Source organism: Oncorhynchus mykiss, chromosome 11 (assembly GCF_013265735.2).
Source record: "Oncorhynchus mykiss isolate Arlee chromosome 11, USDA_OmykA_1.1, whole genome shotgun sequence".
NCBI lineage: Eukaryota > Metazoa > Chordata > Actinopteri > Salmoniformes > Salmonidae > Oncorhynchus > Oncorhynchus mykiss.
In genome coordinates this window covers 29,157,043-29,180,685 of record NC_048575.1, presented here as the reverse complement: position 1 = coordinate 29,180,685, position 23,643 = coordinate 29,157,043, and the positions used below count along the sequence as shown (strand labels likewise).

General features: G+C 40.0%; 1 protein-coding gene across 2 annotated transcripts in view; it reads left to right on the top strand.

The window, feature by feature from the left end:
• LOC110535563 (cadherin-18) overlaps nt 1-23,643 on the top strand; it is a 376,780-nt gene that overhangs the window by 130,562 nt on the left and 222,575 nt on the right. The window contains exon 1 of one of the 2 annotated variants that reach the window (XM_021620628.2): nt 22,435-22,654. The exons of the other annotated variant lie outside the window; for it this stretch is intronic. The gene's annotated coding sequence lies outside the window, so the exon portion shown is untranslated. Of the gene's footprint in view, nt 1-22,434; nt 22,655-23,643 lie in introns of those variants that run through there. 2 annotated transcript variants of the gene reach the window in all.

The window sequence follows — 23,643 nt, the reverse complement described above, 5'->3', positions numbered from 1 at the left end:
GGCATTTATAAAAAACGGAACTTGATGTGAAAATGTGCTCACCTTCCTGCAAACTTTAGACCATGCGTATGCACAGTTTCTAGTGATTGAAGGATTGCATCTCAAGCAGACAAGTAGATTACTATTTTGTGCAAACAGGGGGTATGATGGACACAATTATTCATAACAATAATAAAAAAAATTGTCGTTAGTGAAAAGAGAGAATCTATTTAGCTTATTTTGCATTTTAAAATAACTAGAAATTGGCATCTATTTCCTAAGCTATTATTTATTTCATTTCCATGATCATTACATAATTAATTCCTCACTTTTTCTGTGATGGTGTCATACTCATGAGGTAGCATAGGCCTACAACAAGGATACCATTCGTTCCATCTCTCGTTTATTGTACCCACTTCACAGTCGTCAACAGATAAGCTATTTCAAGTATTTAGCTCTGGGCCATCGGATTCAGAGCGTAGTTTATTTAAAATGGAACAGACGGTTGTAGGTTGCTTCTGTAGCTTACATCTCAATACTGTAATAAAAACATTCTCAAGTAGGCAATATCTCATTTATACACACAAGACATATTTTCATAGCCATTACATAATACATTCTTCACCTTTTCTGGCGATGATGGATTCATTTTCCCGAGGTAGCCATAGCTTACAACAAATTACTTCTTATTCTTCTATGGTATAATGGCATTCGTAACAATTAAATGTGCATTCCGCCACCTACAGTGCGGGTGGATAATAAGGATCCCAAAAAAGGAAAATATTTGGATAAATGTTTGGTAAAAATAAATAAAATATCACACAAACTATCAAAAAAATGAAATGAACTAAACAGAATCAATCTGCTTTTCTGTAAAAACACATTTTAAATCAGGTCCCAACACATGCTCAGAAGCCTTCTGTGAGGGCTGGACATTTACTAGCGACAAAAGTCCTTACTGTTTCTGCTGTAAAGTTTTGGAGCCCCAACAACTTCTCGGCTGCAGATATAATGCAGCTTCTTGGACTTCTTAGACACTTGTGCTGTACAATTAATCACGGTGGCTACAACACAAAATCCAACTTCTTTACCCTAGCAACAGATTGCAATGTATTCACACTGTTGCCTCTTGCCCCTTCGATTCTTCACAGGAGATCTGCTGCACAGCCCTGATCCTTGACACCTCAACTTCCTTCACCCTTAACAGGGCACTCAAGGAAGTCCGGAGTATGTTACAAACATTTTCCATTCACAGATTCTTCAATATCATACTTCTACTGTCTGCAAACATTTGACACTTTTACAATTTCCACACTGTAATGTTTTGGACACAAATGCTTTCACCGCATATCTCACGTATCCAAGCTTCACATATTCAGGTAGTCTCCTCAAACAACAGTAATGTCAGCAGGCTTTTCTCATTGGTTCCATTTACCATACTGGACAGGTGACGTGCATTGACCACTCCTGGGATTTTCTGACTAAGGTACTCATCATCTACAGTACCAGTCAAAGTTAGAATACACCTACTCATTCAAGGGTTTTTCTTTATTTTGACTGTTTTCTACATTGTAGAATAATAGTGAAGACATCAAACCTATGAAATAACACATATGGATTCCTGTCATAACCACTAAAGTGTTAAACAAATCAAAATACACTTTATATTTAAGATTCTTCTATGAAAACACCCTTTGCCTTGACAGCTTTGCACACGCTTGGTGTGCTCTCAAACAACTTCATGAGGTAGTCACCTGGAATGCATTTCAATTAACAGGTGTGCCTTGTTAAAAGTTCATTTGTGGAATTTCGTTCCTTCTTAATGCGTTTGAGCCAATCAGCTGTGTTGTGACAAGGTAAGGGTGGTATACAGAAGATAGCCATATTTAGTAAAATACCAATTCCATATTATGGCAAGAACAGCTGAAATAAGAAAAGAGAAATGACAGTCCATCATTATTTGAAGACATGAATGTCAGTCAATCCAGAACATTTCAAGAACTTTCAAAGTTTCTTCAAGTGCAGATGCAAAAATCATCAAGCGCTATGATGAAACTGGCTCTCATGAGGACCGCCACAGGAAAGGAAAACCCAGTTACCGCTGCTGCAGAGGATAAGTTAATTAGAGTTAACAGCCTCAGAAATTTCAGACCAAATAAATGCTTCACAGAGTTCAAGTAACAGACACATCTCAACATCAACTGTTCAGAGGAGACTGTGTGAATCAAGCCTTCAAAGAAACCCCTACTAAAGGACACCAAAAAAAGCAAGCAGAGACTTGCTTGGGCAAAGAAACACGAGCAATGGACATTAGACCGGTGGACATCTGTCCTTTGGTAAGGATGAGCCCAAATGTGAGATTTTTGGAAGGTGAACAGATAATCTCCGCATGTGTGGTTCCCACCGTGAAGAATGGAGTGGGAGGTGTGATGGTGTGGAGGTGCTTTGCATGTGACTCTGTCAGTGATTGATTTAGAATTCAAGGCACACGTAACCAGAATGGGTACCACAGCATTCTGCAGCGATACGCCATCCCATCTGGTTTGCACTTAGTGGGACTATCATTTGTTTTTCAACAGGACAATGACCCAACACACCTCCATGCTGTGTAAGGGCTATTTGACCAAGAAGGAGAGTGATGGAGTGCCGCATCAGATGACCTTGCCTCCACAATCACACGACCTCAATGCAATTGAGATGGTTTGGGATGAGTTGGACCGCAGAGTGAAGTAAAGGCAGCCAACAAATGCACAGCGTACACTGCCGTTCAAAAGTTTGGGGACACTTAGAAATGTCTTTGTTTTTGAAAGAAAAGTACATTTTTTGTCCATTAAAATAACATAAAATTGATCAGAAATACAGTGTAGACATTGTTAATGTTGTAAATGACTACTGTAGCTAGAAACGTCAGATTTTTAATGGAATATCTACATAGGTGTACAGAGGCTCATTATCAGCAACCATCACTCCTGTGTTCCAATGTCACATTGTGTTAGCTAATCCAAGTTTATTATTTTTAAACTGTTGACTGATTAAAAAAGCAATAAAACTGTCCGCTTTTAGACTAGTTGAGTATCAGCATTTGGGTTCGATTACAGGCTCAAAATGGACAGAAACATATCATTTTCTGTTGAAACTCATCAGTCTGTTCTTGTTCTGAGAAATGAAGACTATTCCATGCAAGACATTTCTAAGAAACTGAAGATCTTGTACAAAGCTGTGTGCTCCTCCCTTCACAGAACAGTTCAAACTGTCTCTCTCCAGAATATAAAGAAGAGAGAGACATCCGGGTGTACAACTGAGCAAAAGGACAAGTACATTAGAGTGTCTAGTTTGAGAAACAGACGCCTCAGAAGTCCTCAACTGGCAGCTTCATTAAATAGTACCGCATAACACCAGTCTCAATGTCAACAGTGAAGAGGCGACTCCAGGATGCTGGCCTTCTAGGCAGAGTTCCTCTGTCCAGTGTCTGTGTTATTTAGCTCATGTTCATCTTTTCTTTTTATTGGCCAGTCTGAGATTCGTCTTTTTCTTTGCAACTCTGCCTAGAAGGCCAGCGTCCCGGAGTCGCCTCTTCGCTGTTGATGTTGAGACTGGTGTTTTGCCGGAACTAATTAATGAAGCAGCCAGTTGAGAGCTTGTGAGGCGTCAGATTTTCTATCTGTAGAGCATCTACAGCATCTACATGGTCATAATATCAACAAACTACACTGAACAAAAATATTAACGCAACATCTAAAGTGTTGGTCTAATGTTTCATGAGCTGAAAAGAAAGATCCCAGAAATGTTCCATACACACAAAAAGCTTATTTCTCTCAAATGTTTTGCACAAATTTGTTTCCATCCCTTTTAGTGAGCATTTCTCCTTCGTCAAAATAATCCATCCACCTGATAGGTGTGGCAAACAAGAAGCTGATTAAACAGCATGATCATTACACAGGTGCACCTTGTGCTGGGGGACAGGAAAATGTCACTCTTGAAGAGGAGTGGGACAACATGCCACAGGCCACAATTAACCGCCTGATCAACTTTATGTGTCGCGCTGCATGAGGCGAATGGTGGTCACACCAGATACTGACTAGTTTACTGATCAACACTTCTACCTTTTTAAGGTATCTGTGACCAACAGATGCATATCTGTATTCCCAGTCATGTGAAATTCATAGATTAGGGCCTAATGAATTTATTTCAATTGACTGATTTCCTGATATCAACTTTAACTAAGTAACATTTTTGAAATTGTTGCAAGTTGCATTTACATTTTTGTTCAGTATATCTGTTGATAAACAAATGCTTGCTAATGTTACGGTTACGGTAAGTGTTAAGGTTAGGGTTAGGATAAAGGTTAAGGTTGGGATTAGAGCTAGGGTTAGTAGATAGATAGTTGAAATGTTACCGATAGTCTGTAGAGCATCTACAGATGGACTATCCCAATAAAGTGTTACCAAAAAAATGGAAAGTATATATATATATATATATATATATATGGATTTTATTTTTTATTTTTTTAATCTACCCCAGGGACACAGAAAATTCTGTAGTTGCAGAATCTCCCTTATGTGATTGTTCTGGTATTAGATCTTGAGTATTGATCTGAACACACACAAGACCACTCACATCTCCCAGTGGCTCCAAAAGTCTAGTATTAACTCCCTGATGGCTGCCAATGACCATAAATCTCCCATATCCTAATGCTCTACTGTCAAACCCTTCCCTATAAACCACTTTTTTTAGTTATTTCTGATTGTCCATTATTAAGATTACAGCCTATTCACTATATGTTTTAGGGTGGAAGTAACGTTAAGGTTTTCAATTTAGCTCAGTCTATGAAATACATCCAGATTCACTTTTTGTAACATTAAAAAAAATGAATTCAGGAGTGGCAGATTTTGGCAGAAGTCTCCCTTGATTGGATTTTAACAAATGGAAGGGAAAGAAAGGAAAAAATAGGCAAAAGAGAAAAAACGACATTGTTATTCCTCAGCATATAGGCTAGAGTAACTCTGATCAAGGTTAGCGTAGCATTAATGAGAGGGAATAATGGTGTCCTGCTGTGTAAAGCCTTAAGGTAGAATGAGAACGTGCGAGCCTGACTGATTATTGCACATTAGAGAGATATTCAAGGTCAATGCAGAACATGAATGGAACCTCCTTTATAACTAAAGGAATGTCCTGTATTGCACAAGTTCAGACTCTTGTGCTATATGTGAACTGAATTAATAGATAGCAAAACTGAACCAATCATTACCCATCAATATCTTAAAATGGCCTTTAAAATGTATTAATGAAACCAGCAAGTTTAATATTTGATATTGGATTACGTTCAATCATTCCACATTCCATTTTAGATGTAGTAATCCAGTTCTGATAATAAACAAGCTACGTTTAGTTTTTTTGGTTCTGTTATTAGACAAAAATATTAGTAGTAAACAAATGATTATTTTTTAGAAGAGAAATGTGATTATTTCCATACTTTCACGAGATTCGTATTCCTTACTTGACCAACTTCTATTATTGTATCTCTTGTTTTCATTACAACCAGTGTTCTATCCTTCATTGGAATTGCAGTCAGTCTATTAAGACATATCACACTTGACTTGACTGTTGATGCATCCAAAAAGGAGCCCTATTCCCTCTATAGTGCACTACTTTTGACCAGTGATGGCAGTGCTTTTTATGTTGTTTTTCTCTTGTTATTGACCCTGAGCAGGATAACCTATTCCTTTCCTTTGGCTTAAAAAAACAGGGGTAGGCCTATCATGCTGATCAGAACAAATCAATTGATGCAGTGAGCAGTGTTGTAGTAAATTTCGCAAGCAGATTTGGTGAACACAAAGCAACTCAAACAACGGATCAATAATATAACTTTTTTATATATATATATATATACACATTTCCCATTTGGCATGTCTCTTGTGCTGCAGTTTACTGACTGATGTGTTGACATGACAACCGCTTCAGTTGTGAACGACCCTTCCCCACCTTTTGTTCCATGCTGGCTGAAGACCTAGCTAGTCAGTTACTAGCTAACACCAGAGACATTTAAATATCTTTGCCAATCATTTCGGTTACCTAGAAGTAAAATAATTGCCAAAGTTGTCACTTCCGTTTAACTTCTGGGGGGAATAACATTAACAATTGTGATGACTTGTGTGAAGGAAGTGAAGTCTCCTCCCTCACAAAAAGAAACTCGGCCAAATCCCTCCCTTCCGCCGCGTGTGGTCACGCACAAAGCAGATTAAGGATGTTTTCAACACAGCTATTTTTAATCTTAGCAGCGTCGTTTAAGACACTGCCACAGTTATGCCAAAACAAATCACTGGCAAAGGATACGTTTTATCATGCTTGCCAACTGGCTATGGCAAAAGTTTAATATATCAAGCGATGTATGGAGAAAAATTATTCAAACAACCGTGTTCAGCAAGCAGTTGATAGGATTTGCCCTGGACTAAGTGCACACTACATTTCAGACGAGCTAAGTGACAACCTTATTGAAGTATCAACTCTGCTGCTTAAGTAGGCTACACTTCCTATTTACATCTGTAGGCTACAGCTAGCTAGCTGATGGGATCCAGCTAATGTGAGGTAGCTTATCAACATGCATTGCTTCTAAAATATGCCATGATCCTTCTTGCTTTACATCTGACAGATATTGCTACCATAGGTAGCTAGATAATAATGGCTTACGGTAATTGCAGTTTAGTTAATTAACTAGCTAGCTATGTGTAAAACTGACAGTCTGGCTGTAAAACACAACTTGTTAGCTATCTAGCTAACCAACTACTACTGTAGCTAACCTTTCTTTTCAGGACAACTCAACATTTTTCTTTCCAATTCAGTTTGACTCCTTCTTGTCTATTGCGTTTCTCAGTCTTCTTCTAGGTTCAAAACGTTATGGGTGTAGACAGTCTGGGGTCCTATTTTCAAAAAGCAACCCACTCATTACACAGCCACCCGGTGCAGTGAATGGCTCGGTGTTCAACCGCTGTTCACTGGCACAGCAGCATCGATTTTCTCAAATGTGACCCATTACAGAAAGCTGGGCTTAAGTCGCACGTCACTTCTTCACACTAGTGATGTTACAATTCATACCGGAGGTCTGAGGTATGCGTCAAAATCACTAAGCAGAGTTTACTTCGAAGCAGTTTGCCGACGCTTGTATCACTTTATCAGAAGCACGTGATCAATGATATCTGACACTTAGTTTTGTCGAACAACTACCTGATTGGGTTGGTATTGGTTTCGGTAGAAGACAAAAAAGGCTACCCTGCGCACGATGTCATCTATAATAATTTGCCGTTTTTCAAATTATTTTGATCAGAAGGTGTCACTAGTGTACAATGTGTTGATGAAAGCCTAGCGTCATGAACATATTTTCGACACAATTGGTTGAAAATGCTCAATGCTTCAGGAAGCTTCATTTCCTCATCACTATTTCACAGGAGAGGCAATTGAACGTATTTTTTAAAATCAAAGTGTGAACTTAATATAATAAACATGTGCCTTAATAACAAACGTGTATGTAATCTGTAAATATAAATAAAATGTGAAATCACAAAGCTGTTTAGACATGGAGAAAATATAGAATCTTACCTAGTCATGATTGGTTGAAACAACCAGGGGGGTGGGACATTCACAAGAAAGAGAGTCCATTCTGTCACTAAAGGCTTCTCTGTCAAATGGTACATCCTGCTCTCTGCTACCACATATATTTTAAAGATCTGTTGGATTTACTCATGGACAACATGCAAAGTGTAGCTACAGCTTTCAATACCAGTGTTGTTCTGAAGACAGCTCTGTCTTCTGTGGCTAAAGCAGTCTGGACTAGTTGAAGCCGAGTGGCATGGGAAGGATTATTTTGAAAGGGTTCCAGTCTGCTGTGAATCATTATAATCTGTACACCGGTAAGAGTTTATAGTTAAAATTCCAAGATGTACAATACAGTTGAAGTCAGAAGTTTACATACACCTTAGCCAATTACATTTAAACTCAGTTTTTCACAATTCCTGACATTTAATACTAGTAAACATTCCCTGTCTTAGGTCAGTTAGCATCACCACTTTATTTTAAGAATGTGAAATGTCAGAATAATAGTAGAGAGAATAATTTTTCAGCCTTTTTTCTTTCATCACATTCCCAGTGGGTCAGAAGTTTGCATACACTCAATTAGCATTTGGTAGGATTGCCATTAACTTCTTTAACTTGGGGCAAACGTTTCTGGTAGTTGGGTGAATTTGAGCCCATTCCTCCTGACAGAGCTGATGTAACTGAGTCAGGTTTGTAGGCCTCCTTACTTGCATATGCTTTTTCAGTTGTTTGCCCACAAATTTTCTATGGGATTGAGGTCAGGGCTTTGTGATTGCTACTCCAATACCTTGACTTAGTGGTGTTTAAGCCATTTTGCCACAACTTTGGAAGTATGCTTGGGGTCATTGTCCATTTGTAAGACCCACTTGCGACCAAGATTTAACTTCCTGACTGATGTCTTGAGCTGTTGCTTCAATATATCCACATAATTTTCCTACCACATGATGCCATCTATTTTGTGGTGTGCACCAGTCTCTCCTGCAGCAAAGTACCCACAATATGATGCTGCCACCCCTAGTGCTTCACGGTTGTGATGATGTTTTTCGGCTTACAAGTCTCCCCCTTTTTCCTCCAAACACAACGATGGCATTATGCCAAAAAAAAATTAACTTTCGTTTCATCAGACCAGAGGACATTTCTACAAAAAGTATGATCTTTGTCCCCATGTGCAGTTGCAAACCGTACTCTGGCTTTTTTATGGCAGTTTTGGAGCAGTGGCTTCATCCTTACTGAGCGGCCTTTCAGTTTATGTCGATATAGGACTCATTTTACTCTGGATATAGATAGTTTTGTACCTGTTTCCTCCAGCATCTTCACAAAGTCCTTTGCTGTTGTTCTGGGATTGATTTGCGCTTTTCGCACCAAAGTAAGTTCATTTCTAGGAGACAGAACGCGTCTCCTTCCTGACCAGTATGACGGCTGCGTGGTCCCATGGCGTTTATACTTGCATACTATAGTATGTACAGATGAATGTGGTACCTTCAGGCATTTGGAAATTGCTCCGAAAGATGAACAAGACTTGTGGAGGTTTACACATTTTTTCTGAGGTCTTGGCTGATTTATTTTGATTTTCCCATGATGTCAAGCAAAGAGGCACTGAGTTTGAAAGTATGCCTTGAAATACATCCACAGGTACACCTCCAATTGACTCAAATGATGTCAATTAGCCTATCAGAAGCTGATAAAGCCATGACATCATTTTCTGGAATCTTCCAAGCTGTTTAATGGCACAGTCAATTTAGTGTATGTAAACTTCTAACCCACTGGAATTGTGAAACAGTGAATTTTAAGTGAAATAATGTCAACTTAGAGTATGGAAAAATTACTTGTGTCATGCACAAAGTAGATGTCCTAACCGACTTGCCAAAACTATAGTTTGTTAACAAGACATTTATGGAGTGGTTGAAAAACAAGTTTTAATGACCCCAGCCTAAGTGTATGTAAACTTCTGACTTCAACTGTATGTTTATTGTCTCAACTGTATCAGAAAGTATTTTTTATGTCTAGCTGTTGTTAGCTATAAAGCTAGCTAGCTAGACAGTTGCATACAGGTACCATATAGCTTGCATTGTCCCGCAAGGAGACATTCATTGTTTACAGATGGCTTGTTGTGGAACCAAGCAGTGTTAAGACAGCTAGCTTAGCTGGCCAGTTGCATTCTGCTGTTAATGTTGATTGCTGATGTGTTAAGGCATGCATGACATGATTATAAACTGTTTTATGTTTAACTAGCTGGCTACCGAAAATAGCCACTCTGGTGCGAATACTAATCAAACCCCATGTTACGTTATAGGGAGGCATGCATCGTTGGCTAGCTAACTAACCCCAATGAAATGATAGCTAAATAGCTAGCTAGCTACTGGACTATAGAATCGAGGTTGTATCCTGTGTCTGCATTGCCATTGCATTTTAGTACAGCTGTAGCAGTTAACAGGCTATAACAAACTATAGAACACAAATTAATTAATATTTTAACCTATTTTTATGGAATCTGGCTTTCCGCATAAACCTGCTTTCCGCCATAAATCAGGGATGCAAGCTAGTCACCTTTTTGAATCCAAAATAGGTGGCCTACCTGATTCGTGTACATCCGATGAGAAAAGTTTTGAAGGGGATGGGGGGGGGGGGGGGCTTTGGATCACTACTGGCTGTAAGCGAACGAGTGACGCGCGTTTGGAGCAATACTGGCTGTATCCAAGGCTCAGCCTTCACATAACAACATAATGCAGTGCAGCACGCTACAGAATAAAGAAGAGACAACCAACATGCTAGTTACAGCATCAGTGTGCGCTCTGGAAAGGCTGCTTGCCAGTTACAGCAGCGCGTCCCTGAACAATAACGAAGAGGTAACGTTAGGTGAGAAGCCTGACCATGGAGACGGGTAAGAAGGTGATGAACCGTACTTCATGAGCTGTAACCGAAAAACAACTGGCATTTGGAAAGTTTGAGGTGAGGAAGAAAGTATTGTGGAACAAGTATTGTTAGCATTGTTAAGTATCTTGCTAGCTGGATCAAATTCTCCGTTAGCTAGCCAGAGAAATGTTGAGCAACGTTAGCCAATTTATCTGATCAAATAATTGAGTTTATGGTGTGAAAATATGGTTGCTAATAAAGTCAGAGAGCTAACGTTGGTTAGCTAACGTTACAACATCAGATGAGCTAACATTAGTAACCTAACCATAGTATTTATTAACTGGTATACGACTCCTTGCGGTTCCTCAAGTTATAATGTGTTAGTTACTTATGGACCCTGGCAATCTGTGTGGAATGTTAACTAGCTAATGAACTAACCACTATCTGTTAGCTAATGTTCTCCCTCTACAGTATGTGGTTCATTTTCAGAATGAGAGAATAGGGTGAAAATTAGGCATTGCTTGTTAAACAAGTGGATTCAGGGGTCAAGTGTAGCTGCAGCTGGGCCTGGCTTAAGCTGGATGCAACTATAGAGGTGAAAGGAACACCACACACTTTCCCTCTTTATTACTTTTTCAATACAGTGGATAAAAAGGGAGATTGCCAGGTCTAAAAGAGAATAATTATGCCAACAAAGGGTATCATGCTCTGCTGGCACATTGTAGAACAGATGTCCACAGGCAGAAAGTGTACAATGTAATAATGTGCAGTGTAGCCCAAATATATTGTTTTTGATGTGTTGAACTTGACAGTAACACTTGTGTGTGAGTGAGGGGGCATTATAAAAATGTTTACTCAGTGAATGTTATTTTTGCACACATGTAGCCTTGTGCACTTGATCGATGTCTACTATAGTGGCCACTATAAAAGACAAAAAATAGAATGCCTGTTTGTTTAATTCTATTTCTACCTTAAGATGTTATTTCCCAAGTTCAATATGTATATGTGTGTGTGGTCACAAGCGTTCTATTATAAAGGCTGTCATGGCTAACTGCAATATTAGTGTGTTGTTTTTTTCTCAACTTGAGAGTCATTTACAGTAAAGTCTAGCAACAAAATAACATTGGATTGCTTTCTTTACATTTTTTAGCTGTGAGTTAGGTTCACAATAGCCATTTTACACGCAGAGACTGATCATGTAGATCATATTATTTCTTGGTAAATTAGTTAACCTGCATTTTCCCCTAGCAGGGATTTTTTTTTGTTGCATGTTTCAGTGCAAAAAGAAAAGTGTCATCTTTTTTGGCCCTCACCAGTTTGCATCCCCGATCAGTGCAAAGAGATGATCGAGGGTGAACGAGCAACACATCAGGTATTTTGTCTTTACTTTGACCTCATTGCTTGGACTTAGGTGTCAATGAATGCTATTGCTCATATGCAAGGTTTTAATGTCTTGTCTATTTTTTTGTCTACTTTCCTCCTTTACAGCTTTAGTTGTCTGGAGCCTGGTGTTGTTGTGGCCAAGGAACTTTCACTCAGATGGAACCAGGTTTCAGCTACTGTGCAATGTTGACCCCTTCCTCCCAGAGATGTGAAAGCATCCCCCGGACTCGACACAACCTGGCAAACATATATTTTGGAGAAAATCAGGACTTTTGCAATGAAAAGGCCATGGACATTACATGCTCTGCTCCAAAGGGTAGGACAGCAATATGCTCTCAGGCTACTGTAGATTTCTTTGTTCATATCAACACATGACCTGAGCCAAAGTTACTCAAAGGATGTAATAATATAGGCCTAGGTCTAGATATCTTTTGTTTTGCTAAGCCTTCATGTGTTTGTGTGTTTTAAGTTTTCCTAATTGTAGGCAACTACCTTTAGCACTGGAAGTTAATAAAGTACTTTATTGTTGAAATCTTTTCTTGTTTTTTTAAGCAATACCTCTTTAGCATTTGGCCACATTTACATGTGGCCAAAGGTGTGAACGATGCTAAATGTGCGTAAACAAAGAGCAGCACTGTAACTGTTCAATCTTTATTATACAACAATAGGCAATTTAATACTGTAAATGGTTTTCCTAATGGGATAACTTTGTGAGATAATGTTCAGAAAATCAATTTTGGCAATTGTTTGAAACTATTCCTTTTCTAAACATGTTTCCCAATGATGAAAGTAGAGCAAGTGTGATAATCACAGCAAAATGGTTGAATGCCTTTTTTCTCCTAAATTGAATTATTTGTTTATCAACTTCTAAAGCAGTACTACTTCCCCATGTTTCCTCCAACTACAGTGTATGTGTGATATGCCATTTTGAAGCTCTGAGTTTGTACTTCTATCCAAGGTAAAAAAAAAAAAAAATGAGACTGTCACAAATGTTGAACAACAAAAACAAAGTGACATACTCCATCGTATTGATACATTTATGCACTACACATTATTGTTTGAGAGGCGATTACTGTGAAACATTGCATTTAATTCAAATATAAATGTAGAACATCTTTAGTGTTTCCCCGGGGGTACAATAACTACTGCGCAGTTTAACCCCCTAAGGTCGATGTCCGTGCCCCGGCGGAAATCCAATTAGCAAAATAAAAAAATCCCCATATAAATCTGTCAGTTTAAGCTAGAAATATCAGTTTTTTTTTTTTGCATTGGACGTGTCTCAATCTACAGATTCCGCCTATGTCTCCTCACTGTCCGAACAGTGTGGCCAACTGTTATGACCCATCTATGGAAAGGTGACTCTCACGAACATGATGATGTTATCTGTTTTGCTCTACAACTCCCACAAGCTTTTTGGGACTCGTCTGAAGCCTGTAAAGCCGATAATGTCAATAAAAAATTGAATATGTGACCAACTGGCTGTAGCAAAATTTTAACTGGTGTTTTTTAAATTGAATAAAAGTAGAGACACAGAGCTAAAACATGGTATATCATACACTACAATTGAGAAACAATAGGGACATTTATTCTGCTTTGAAATTTGATAAACTTGTATCCCCACTTTTGAGAAAATGCCGCTTGAATGTTTTGGTACACCTACTAGAGAGCTCTTCTTTGTCTACACTCATTCAGCATCGTTCACACCCTCGTAAACCTTATCCCCACCCGTCTCCTTAAGGATTCACGTGAAGCCATGTCTAAACAATAAAATCTTTCAAGACTGAAGGCTGGTTTATACTACGTCTATCGACATGTCTGCATACAGTTGTCATTCATTACTACGGGAAAATAAACTCATTATTTACAAGTTACCCTTTTTCATGTGTGAGTTCCAAATATCTCTGACAGTCGCCCCAGCTTGAGTTTTTTTTTTATGAGCATGATGTCAGAATGCACTTGCTGTTCCTAAACGTGATTGTTACGCAACAGGACAGTTAACCCATGCTGCCTTCTAATTATGCATAGGCTATGTTTCAACTTGTCAATTTCAAATTATTTTCTACAACAGTTTGAATTGAGGTGTGTTCCACTTCCTCAATAATTCACATAAGAAGTAGCCCATTTCAAGTTGAGGCTTTACTGTTTAAGGCTTTACTTAGCCGGATAAACGTTTTTAACGAGAGCCCAAGCACTTCCCCAGTGTTTCAAGTATTCAGACATTTGCGTATTTCTAGTCAGAAAAGTCCTTGCACAAACTTTTTCTCCCTGGCACATTTTCTAGATCGCACCCGCATGGTCTTCATTGTGGTTTTCCTTACAAATAATAACTTTGAACATGTGTGCGATCCTATCAAAGAAAGTGCCTTACTTTCTGTATTGCGTGTTGTCGCTCCTACTATAGCATGCCATATGTATGGAGCGTAATGTATTTACTGTTTAATTCACATTTTCAAATCATGCATTCTGATTTTTGCATAGATTGTAATGTGTGTAAAATACTTTTTTGAAGGTTGTACTGATTATGATGAGCTAATGCGAAGCTATTTGCCAGCTTTGTGGTGCGCCATGTTAGTTGACGTTATACAATGCATTCTGGTTATCTTTGGTCTGTCAGACCAACTCGACAGACTTATGGAGCATGCAAGACAATTGGGAACTCAAATCATGGTCAAATCATGACGTCAATGAGGTTCATGTTGGAAAGTCGGAGCTCTAGAAAGAGGATGATCGTTCAAAGCAATTTTTTCCAATCTGACGATGATCTGTGGGGTGAAAACAACATTTATTTCCTTTGTGATTTGTCATAAACTGTAAACGACTTGTCAAGTTATATACTCTGGTTGTTGTATACACTGTATTACATTGAAGATGTATACATTGAAGATTTGCAATATGCTGAAAAGTGTCCAAACTAAGTAAATATTTGTCAGGCAATGGGAGCAGCTATCTTTGCCTTTGTTTATTTGCATCTTATAGTGGGATTCTGGGATTAGGGAGTTTTGCTTGTCATTAACAAACATTGCTGCCATCCTAAAGAATTCAGCTGCTGTTAGCTTAGCTGACATACATCTCTTTTCTAAACAATAATAACTTTCTCCCTTGTTCTCACCAGATATGTTGTACATAGTAAACAAGTCTAGCTGTTAGGTCGCTAACTTAAGTTTTATTTTTTAGTCAGCGCAACCTGTTATTTAGACTGGTTCATGGAATGTGTTTGGTTGTAGATGTGTGATACTTGGATGATGAAGTTTACATTTATCTTTTACCATAAAAGGTTGAATTGAGCAATAAAGTTCTAAACATTGTTTAGATGCTCTTCAGACAACAATGCTGTTAAGATGCATTTGTTGCATCATAAATTCTGTTGCTACTTTGCCAATCAAATATTTGCGATGGTTCGCTGCGGGGACCACTCATTGATCACAAATATGTGATCGCACACGTCAAAGGGTTAAATAAATTTCATCAGAAATTCACCAGTACTGACACTCACTCCGCAGCGGTTGGGAATGGGTATGGGAGCTGAACACGCAGCAACCCAGACCCCTCTACCGTCGGAGATTACACATGCTGACTATTTAAAAATAATAATTATTCAACTTAAAAAAACAAGTGTCTCATTCAGTCCTAGTTGGGCATTATACACTGAGTATACTAAACATTAGGAACAGCTTCCTAATATTGAGTTGTATAACCCTCCAGTGATGCTGGCCCATGTTGACTCCAATGCGTCCTACAGTTGTCAGGTTGGCTGGATGTCCTTTGGGTGGTGGACCATTGTTGATACACAGGGGAAACTGTTGGTTGTAATTGCCAATTGGGTAACTGTATGATCCTGGGGGCAAGTGCTTATATTATGTAGGCCTAACTCTTTGAGCTCCTTTTAGACAGATTCTATTTGGTTTCTCAGGGGGAACCAGTCTCTAGAGTCTTGCCCTCGACCTGTGTCTATTCAGATAGGACAGGTTAAGGCTGAAATTGAGGCTATTTCTTTTGGGCTATTGCCCATGCATATTTACTAAATCTACTTTTATATTTTGTATGATAAATCTACACTCTGAGCATGTCAACCTGCATTGCCTTCTTCCTGCATTGCCTTCTGATTTCATGCCCTTATGAATACTACAATTCGTCCATTGGACAACCTGATGGTGAAGCGTGATTCATCAGTCCAGAGAAAGTTTTTCCACTGCTCCAGAGTCCAATGGCGGCGAGCTTGACACCACTCCAGCCGACACTTGGCACTGTGCATGGTGATCTTAGGCTTGTGTGCAGCTGCTCAGCCATGGAAACCCATTTCATGAAGCTCCCGACAAAGAGTTATTGTGCTGACATTGCTTCCAGAGGCAGTTTGGAACTCGGTAGGGAGTGTTGCAACCGAGGACAGATGATTTTTACATTGCTACGCGCTTCAGCACTCGGTGGTCCCATTTTGTGAGCTTATGTGGCCTACCACTTTGCAGCTGAGTCCTTTTTGATCCTTGACATTTCCACTTCACAGTAACAACACGTACAGTTGACCAGGGCAGCTCTAGCAGGGCAGAAATTTGATGAACTAACTTGTTGGAAAGGTGGCATCCTATGACGGTACCATTCTACTGCCAATTTTCTTTTGAGATTGCATGGCTGTGTGGTCAATTTTATAAACCTGTCAGCAACGGCTGTGGCTGAAATAGCCAAATCCACTAATATGAAGGGGTGTCCACATACTTTTGTATATACAGTGCCTTCGGGAAGTATTCAGACCCCTTGACCTTTTCCCAATTTTGCTGCGTTTCAGCCTTATTCTAAAATGGATTAAATAAAAATCCTCAGTCATTTACACACAATACCCCATAATGTGAAAGCTAAAACAGGTTTTTAGAGAATGTTCCTAATTTATATATATAAAGTACCTTATTTACACAAGTATTCAGACCCTTTGCCATGAGACTCGAAATTGAGCTCTGGTGTATCCTGTTTCCATTGATCATCTTTGAGTTGTTTCTACAACTGTATTTGAGTCCACCGGTGGCAAATTCAATTGATTGGACATGATTTGGAAAAGCACACACCTGTCTAATTAAGGTCCCACAGTTGACAGTGCATGTCAGAGCAAAAACTAAGCCATGAGGTCGATGTAATTGAACGTAGAGCTCCGAGACAGGATTATGTGGGCACAGATCTGGGGAAGGGTACCAAAACATTTCTGCAGTATTGAAGGTTCCCAAGAACACAATGGCCTCCATCAAATACTCCTCAGCACCCCCCTCAGATGATGCCGCAGGTGAAGAAGCCGGATGTGGTGGTCCTTAGGTGACGTGGTTACATGTGGTCTGTGGTAGTGAGGCCGGTTAGACGCATTGCCAAATTCTGTAAAAATATGTTGGAGGCAGCTTAGAGTAGAGAAATGAATAGCAATTCTTTAGCAACAGCTTTGATGGACAGTCCTGTAGACAGCATGCCAATTTCACGATCTCTCAAAACTTGAGAAATCTGTAACATTGTGTTATGTAACAAAACTGCTCATTTTAAAGTGGCCTTTTATTGTCACTAGCACAAGGTGCACCTGTGTAACGATCATGCTGTTTAATCAGCTTCTTCATATGCCACACCTGTCAGGTGATGGATTATCTAGCCAAAACAGAGATGCTCACTAATAAGGATGTAAACACATTTTTGAAAAAAATATAATTTTTGTGTGTATGGAACATTTTGGGGATTTGTCATTACAGCTCATGAAACATGGGACCAACACTTTACATGTTGCGTTTATATTTTTGTTCAGTTTGTATATATATATACAGTGCATTTGGAAAGTATTCAGACCCCTTCCCTTTTTCCACATTTTGTAACGTTACAGCCTTATTCTAAAATATATTAAATTCATTTTCCCTCATCATTCCACACACAATAGACCATAATGACAAAGTGAAAACAGGTTTTTAGACATTTTTGCAAATGTATAAAAAAACAGACATACCTTATTTATATAAGTATTCAGACCCTTTGCTATGAGACTCAAAATTGAGCTCAGTTGCATCCTGTTTCCATTGAACATCCTTGAGATGTTTCTACAACTTTATTGAAGTCCACCAGTGAGAATTTCAATTGATTGGACTTTATTTGGAAGGGCACACGTCTGTCTATTATTGTGACTTTACTTTCATTAATCTGATGACTATTTATTTTAATCCACAAACTATGTTTAATTGTTACCAAATTTAAATCAATCATGTAACAATTAACTCATTAGGATTTTGGCACCATGGAAGAAGTTGTTTAAATAGTTCCCATCTCCCGAATTAAACTCGATAACATCCATAAAACAGTCAAAATATTAGTCATAACCTCTTATCATTTCATCATTCTGAACGGTCATAACCTCTTGGATCTGCAAAAACCCCAGCCTTGCTAATTTTTCAGTACTATTCTAGTTTATTTAAGGATTTATTTACTAGCTAACTAAATAATAACACAGACTAAACACACACACACACATACTACATGAGTCATGGTCGCTAGTGGAATGACAAAATATTGGGCTTATACACAACGAATGAAGAGAGTTGGGGAGAAGAGAGAGATAGCGAAAAAGGGACACTTATTATGGACACGTTCTATAACTTTTATCCCATTAATCATATACTTTGCACACGAACCGCCACCTGTTTGGAGTAAGAAATCATGAATGTATTCATGTGTGAAATGCCTTCGTTTGTTGTTTATCTCTGTCGGATCAAAGCCTTCTTGAAAAGGGCTTGGTTGGGCCTTTCCTCTGCCCACTTGTACATGCTCTGATTGTCTACCAGAGGTCACAATGTCCATTTTCTTAGTTGTCCAAACTCCATAGGGTGTTTCCTCAGAACTTCTTCTTAGCTGTAACAGTGATTGTCTGAGAGGGGAGTTATCTCCACCTCGTGTGGATAATCCGAGTTTGAACCACTTTACACATGAGGCTGCTGACTGGTGATGTCCTGGTCTGGTAGGTTAAGTAATTTTCCTCACCTTGTGTTGAGGTTAAACATTTCAAACGTCTAGCTCTCTGCCTCACGTCTCCTGGTCTAATGTTAAATTCCTTACCAAGGCTTTTTATGCACTATGCACAAAGGGGACGGCTTCGTCCCCTTAGAAGTTATCTCTTATGACTCCTAAAATCATATTCCTATCTTAAGAAAAACTATTTTCTCATTCTTCATATCATATGCCCAACGTATTAGATGGAAACTTGACAGATAAATACGGTATCCTTTCCAAGTTACAGTATTTTGTCCATACAGTTTTTAATGACATCACAAAATGAAAAAAAATATGACGTTAGTTTTCTACATCTCCCCACTGACCATAACATTCTTTATGTTCGAATTATTGTACAATTATCCACTTTTTGGACGTTAAGAGTTTTGGCCTGGCAAAAGTCTCTGGAGAAAAAGGGACATTCCTTTAGCCAATACCGGAGGGTTTGGAGAGAGTCCTCTTCTGCTTAATTTACGACCGGGTGTGGAGGTGTCAAAAACCCGGGTGAGAGAATTCTCTCTGCGGGTGAGAGAATGTCTGTTTATTGTCAGACATTGCCAAGCTGATCTGACCAATTGTGATACTCACAGGACAGTCATGACACTATATAAGGCCCACAGTTGACAGTGCATGTCATAGCAAAAACAAAGCCCTGAGGTTGAAGGAACTCTGTAGAGCTCCTCAGGGCACAGATCTGGGGAAGGGTACCAAAACATTTCTGCAGCATTGAGGGTTCCCAAGAACACAGTGGCCTCCATTGTTCTTGAATGGAAGAAGTTTGGAACCACCAAGACTCTTCCTAAATCTGGCCGCCTAGCCAAACTGAGCAATCGGGGGAGAAAGGCCTTGGTCAGGGAGGTGACCAAGATCCCGATGGTCACTTTGACAGAGTTCCTCTGTGGAGATGGGAGAACCTTCCAGAAGGACAAACATCTCTGCAGCACTCCACCAATCAGGCCATTATGGTAGAGTGGCCAGACAGAAGCCACTCTTCAGTAAAAGGCACATGGAAGGCCACTTGGAGTTTTACAAAAGGCCCCTAAAGGACTCTCAGACCATGAGAAACAAGATGCGCCTTAATGCCAAGCGTCACATCTGGAGGAAACCTGGCACCAACTCTACAGTGAAGCATGGTGGTGGCAGCATCATGCTGTGGGGATGTTTTTCAGTGGCAGGGACTGGGAGACTCATCAGGATAGAGGGAAAGATGAACAGAACAAAATACAGAGAGATCCTTGATGAAAACCTGCTCCAGAGCGCTCAGGACCTAAGACTTGGAGCGACAGTTCAGATTCCAACAGGACAACGACCCTAAGCACACAGCAACGACAACACAGGAGTGGCTTTGGGAGAAGTCTCTGAATGTCCTTGAGTGGCCCAGTCAGTGCCCGGACTTGAACCCGATCAAACATCTCTGGAGTGACCTGAAAATAGCTGTGCAGCGACGCTCCTCATCCATCCTGACAGAGCTTGAGAGGATCTGCAATAAAGAATGGGAGAAACTCCCCAAATACAGTCATGCCAAGCTAGTAGCGTCATATCCAAGAAGACTCAAGGCTGTAATGGCTGCCAAAGGTTCTTCAACAAAGTACTGAGTAAAGGGTCTGAATACTTATGTGATATTTCCGTAAATATTTTGTTTATTTTTTGCAAAAAAAGAATAATTTGAAAACATGTTTTTGCTTTGTCATTATGGGGTATTGTGTGTAGATTGATAAAGGCTGTAACGTAACAAAATGTGGAAACAGTGAATTAGTCTGAATACTTTACGAATGCACTGTATTTCTGTAGAATAGTCTGGAAGCTATTTCTTCTCATTTGTTGGATAATTTGCCCAAGGGTAAAAGTATTTACTGTATTTCCTCCATTGCTGCAGTGAAACAATGGTGTATCGCTCTTTAATGGAAAAATGCAATGTAACCTTGATACTTGTCCAGCACCACATAAATTAGACAAGTTATGGGAGGAAGACACATTCTTTATTCCAGCCCGGTAATGTGTCTCCCTATAGCTCCACTGATGCTGGAGCCCACAGAGTTGGCCATTTGTCTGTGTCCCCAGCATGTCCCACGCACACACCCACCTATACCACAAACCATCAGCTTGAAATGAGATTCAGTCGACTGCATAATCTCTCTGTTCTGCTTAGCTGTGATTAATTGACACAAGTGTTTCTTATGGAGGGGACCAACCACAGCAACACACAACCATCTCACACTACATGAATCCATGAATCCATGGTCACACTCGCTCACTCAGGGTTTGAGCTAACAAAATGGCAGACCAGCTTTGAAGTCAATGGTCAGGGCTTAAACCCCTTAAAGCCCAATGAACAGGCAGTGAGGTGGATGCCCTTGGTTTGAACAAAGTGAGAGTTTGTAATTCGATTTATTTGAAAAACAAAGTGGCCACGTTTAGACACTGGTGTGGTGTCTGAAAGGAAATGCTAAGTGGTTAACATTCATGTATGACTGCAACTAGGTGGTGAACTGACCCACATCAATAAACCACCAATAACCACAATTTAGTTTATATTATAGCCCACCCAGTCATTGCCACCCAGATGCGTGTATCATATGAATGCCGAATGAATTCGAGTCAAAAATTGTCGAAATCCTCCAAAACAACCAAACCATTTAATATACTCTGTAATGCGGTTAATCTAAAAATAGTTTTGAAAACCTCTGATGTACTGTCTCTTTTCAAACATATTTCCTACGTTTCAGAAATGTTTAACTAGTAGTATGCAGATTAAACTCTTTAGTAAATGAGAAACACTTCTGGTCTGTCTGAGAGAACTGGGTCTGGATGATAGATGAAGGAGATGGACCACATTGTTAAGGAGAGGCTGTTCCTGTGACGTCTTCCAGTGAGTCCCCCTTTCTTTCAACATCCATTTCTCCCCCTGCCTCTATTCTCAACCCAAGCCTCCCTCCTTGTCTCTGGAGTGTAATCTGTCTCTTCACCAAGCGCCCTCTTTATTTAGACACCTCCACCCCTCCACCTCATCCCTCTATCCCCTGTCCTCTTCCACTTTGCCACGTCTTCTATTCTCTTCCTCTCTTCTTGTCTACTTGATGGGTGAACACCTCAAAGTAGCCCTCTCTCCATCTCTCCAATGTGCCATGGTCCTGAAGGACCTCTTTCTCTCTCTCTCCTCTCTCCCACTGCCCGCTCCTCTACCTCCACCCCCAACTCTCCCCTTTCACTCCTCTGTTTATTATTCATTAAGTTTCCCTTTGGAGCTAGAGAGAGTAAAAGCCCTAGGGTACCTGAGAGAGGGAGAGTGTGTGCGTGTGTGTGTGCGCGCACTTGCATGAGAAGGAGAGCAAGAATACAGGGAGAAACGTATGACTGAGGGATGGAGAAATAGGCAGAAATATGTGGATGAAAATGAAGGTTAACATATAGAGAAAGACAGAGGGATGAGAGCGAGAGAGAGAGAGAGAGAAAAAAAATAGGAGGGTAGTGTGAAAGACAAAGAGGGTGGTGCAAGCCTGACAGACATGCACTCAGCTCTAAACCGACCAATCAGAGATCTCCTCCTCCTGGAGCTGCTGCAGCCATAGAGCAGTAGTCAGGCTGGATTGGACGATGGCTTATACCATTCACACACACACTCCTTCAATCCTCTGCTCACACCCACAGTGAGAGAAAGAGGGAGAGAGAGAGAATGAAAGTGGGCTCTCCGCTAGCCGAGCACTAAGCACTGCCCCAGAGAGACAGACGGTGGTAGAGAAAAAGGGAGAGAGGGAGCGAGAGAAAGAGAGAAAATGGTGAGGCAAGCACAGAAAGTCCTTCTCACTCATCCTCACGAACTGTCAGCTGTCATGCCTGTCAAAGGAAGTCCCACCAGGTATGGAAAAATTAAAGTACCATTTGTGCTTTGAGCTGTTTCTACAGAATATGTGCGTGAGTGTTTGAATGTCTCTCTCTCTGTGTATGTGTATGTGTGAGAGAGACAAAGAAACGGAGCGTGGGGGTTTATCACAGGTTATTTTTCGGTGCTAATGAGTGCACTTGCAGCTCGTTGGCTCTGCCTCTGTCTCCTGTGGTGTGTACGTTGTAAGCCTCCCTCTCGCTCCCTCGCTGGAGTTATGGACTGCTGCTTCTGCCGCTGCTACAGCTGCTGTAGGGGTGTGATAGTGAGTGTGAGTTAGGATAGCTGATGCATGAGCAGCGCCACTGTAGCAGTAGCTTCAGACACGAATATGAATGCGCTGCAGGAAACGGGACTCCACTCATTGATTTCTTATCCTTTTATTAGCAGAGGTCTTTCTCCGTATCAGATTCCATCTCCCACTCTGAAATATAATTTAAAAAGAGAGGCAGGCATGCCCTTATGTTGGAATGCTTTAGAAACACAACTCTTATAAATAAAGGTGCAAGTTGGAACCAAATAAGGTTCTTGAGAGCAATGCCATAAAGGAACCATTTTAGGGTTTCCTAAGAACCATAAATGTGGTGGTTGTTTGAAGAAGCATACAAAAAAATCTAAGACCAGAAATGCTTCATCCCTCCAGGTCCGGAATTGATTAGACCTGCTGTAGGGCTCATAGTTTATGGGACACATCAGGCCTGCAAATTACATTATGCTGGTTTGCAAAGTGATGTGTAATTCCTATTTGAATCCAGCCGGAGTGGGGATATCCAACATTTGGAATTTCTCTCCACACTCAACCTACATTCATATTGACTGCCAAGGTTGAGAAGTCTACAATGTGATACTACCCTAAACAGCTAAACTGGAACAACCAATTCTGTAACGGGTGCAATAAGTCCTTATTGCACCGATTGGAATAGTTTTAGAAATATGTTATTCATATTTTAGCAGCTTCAAATGTA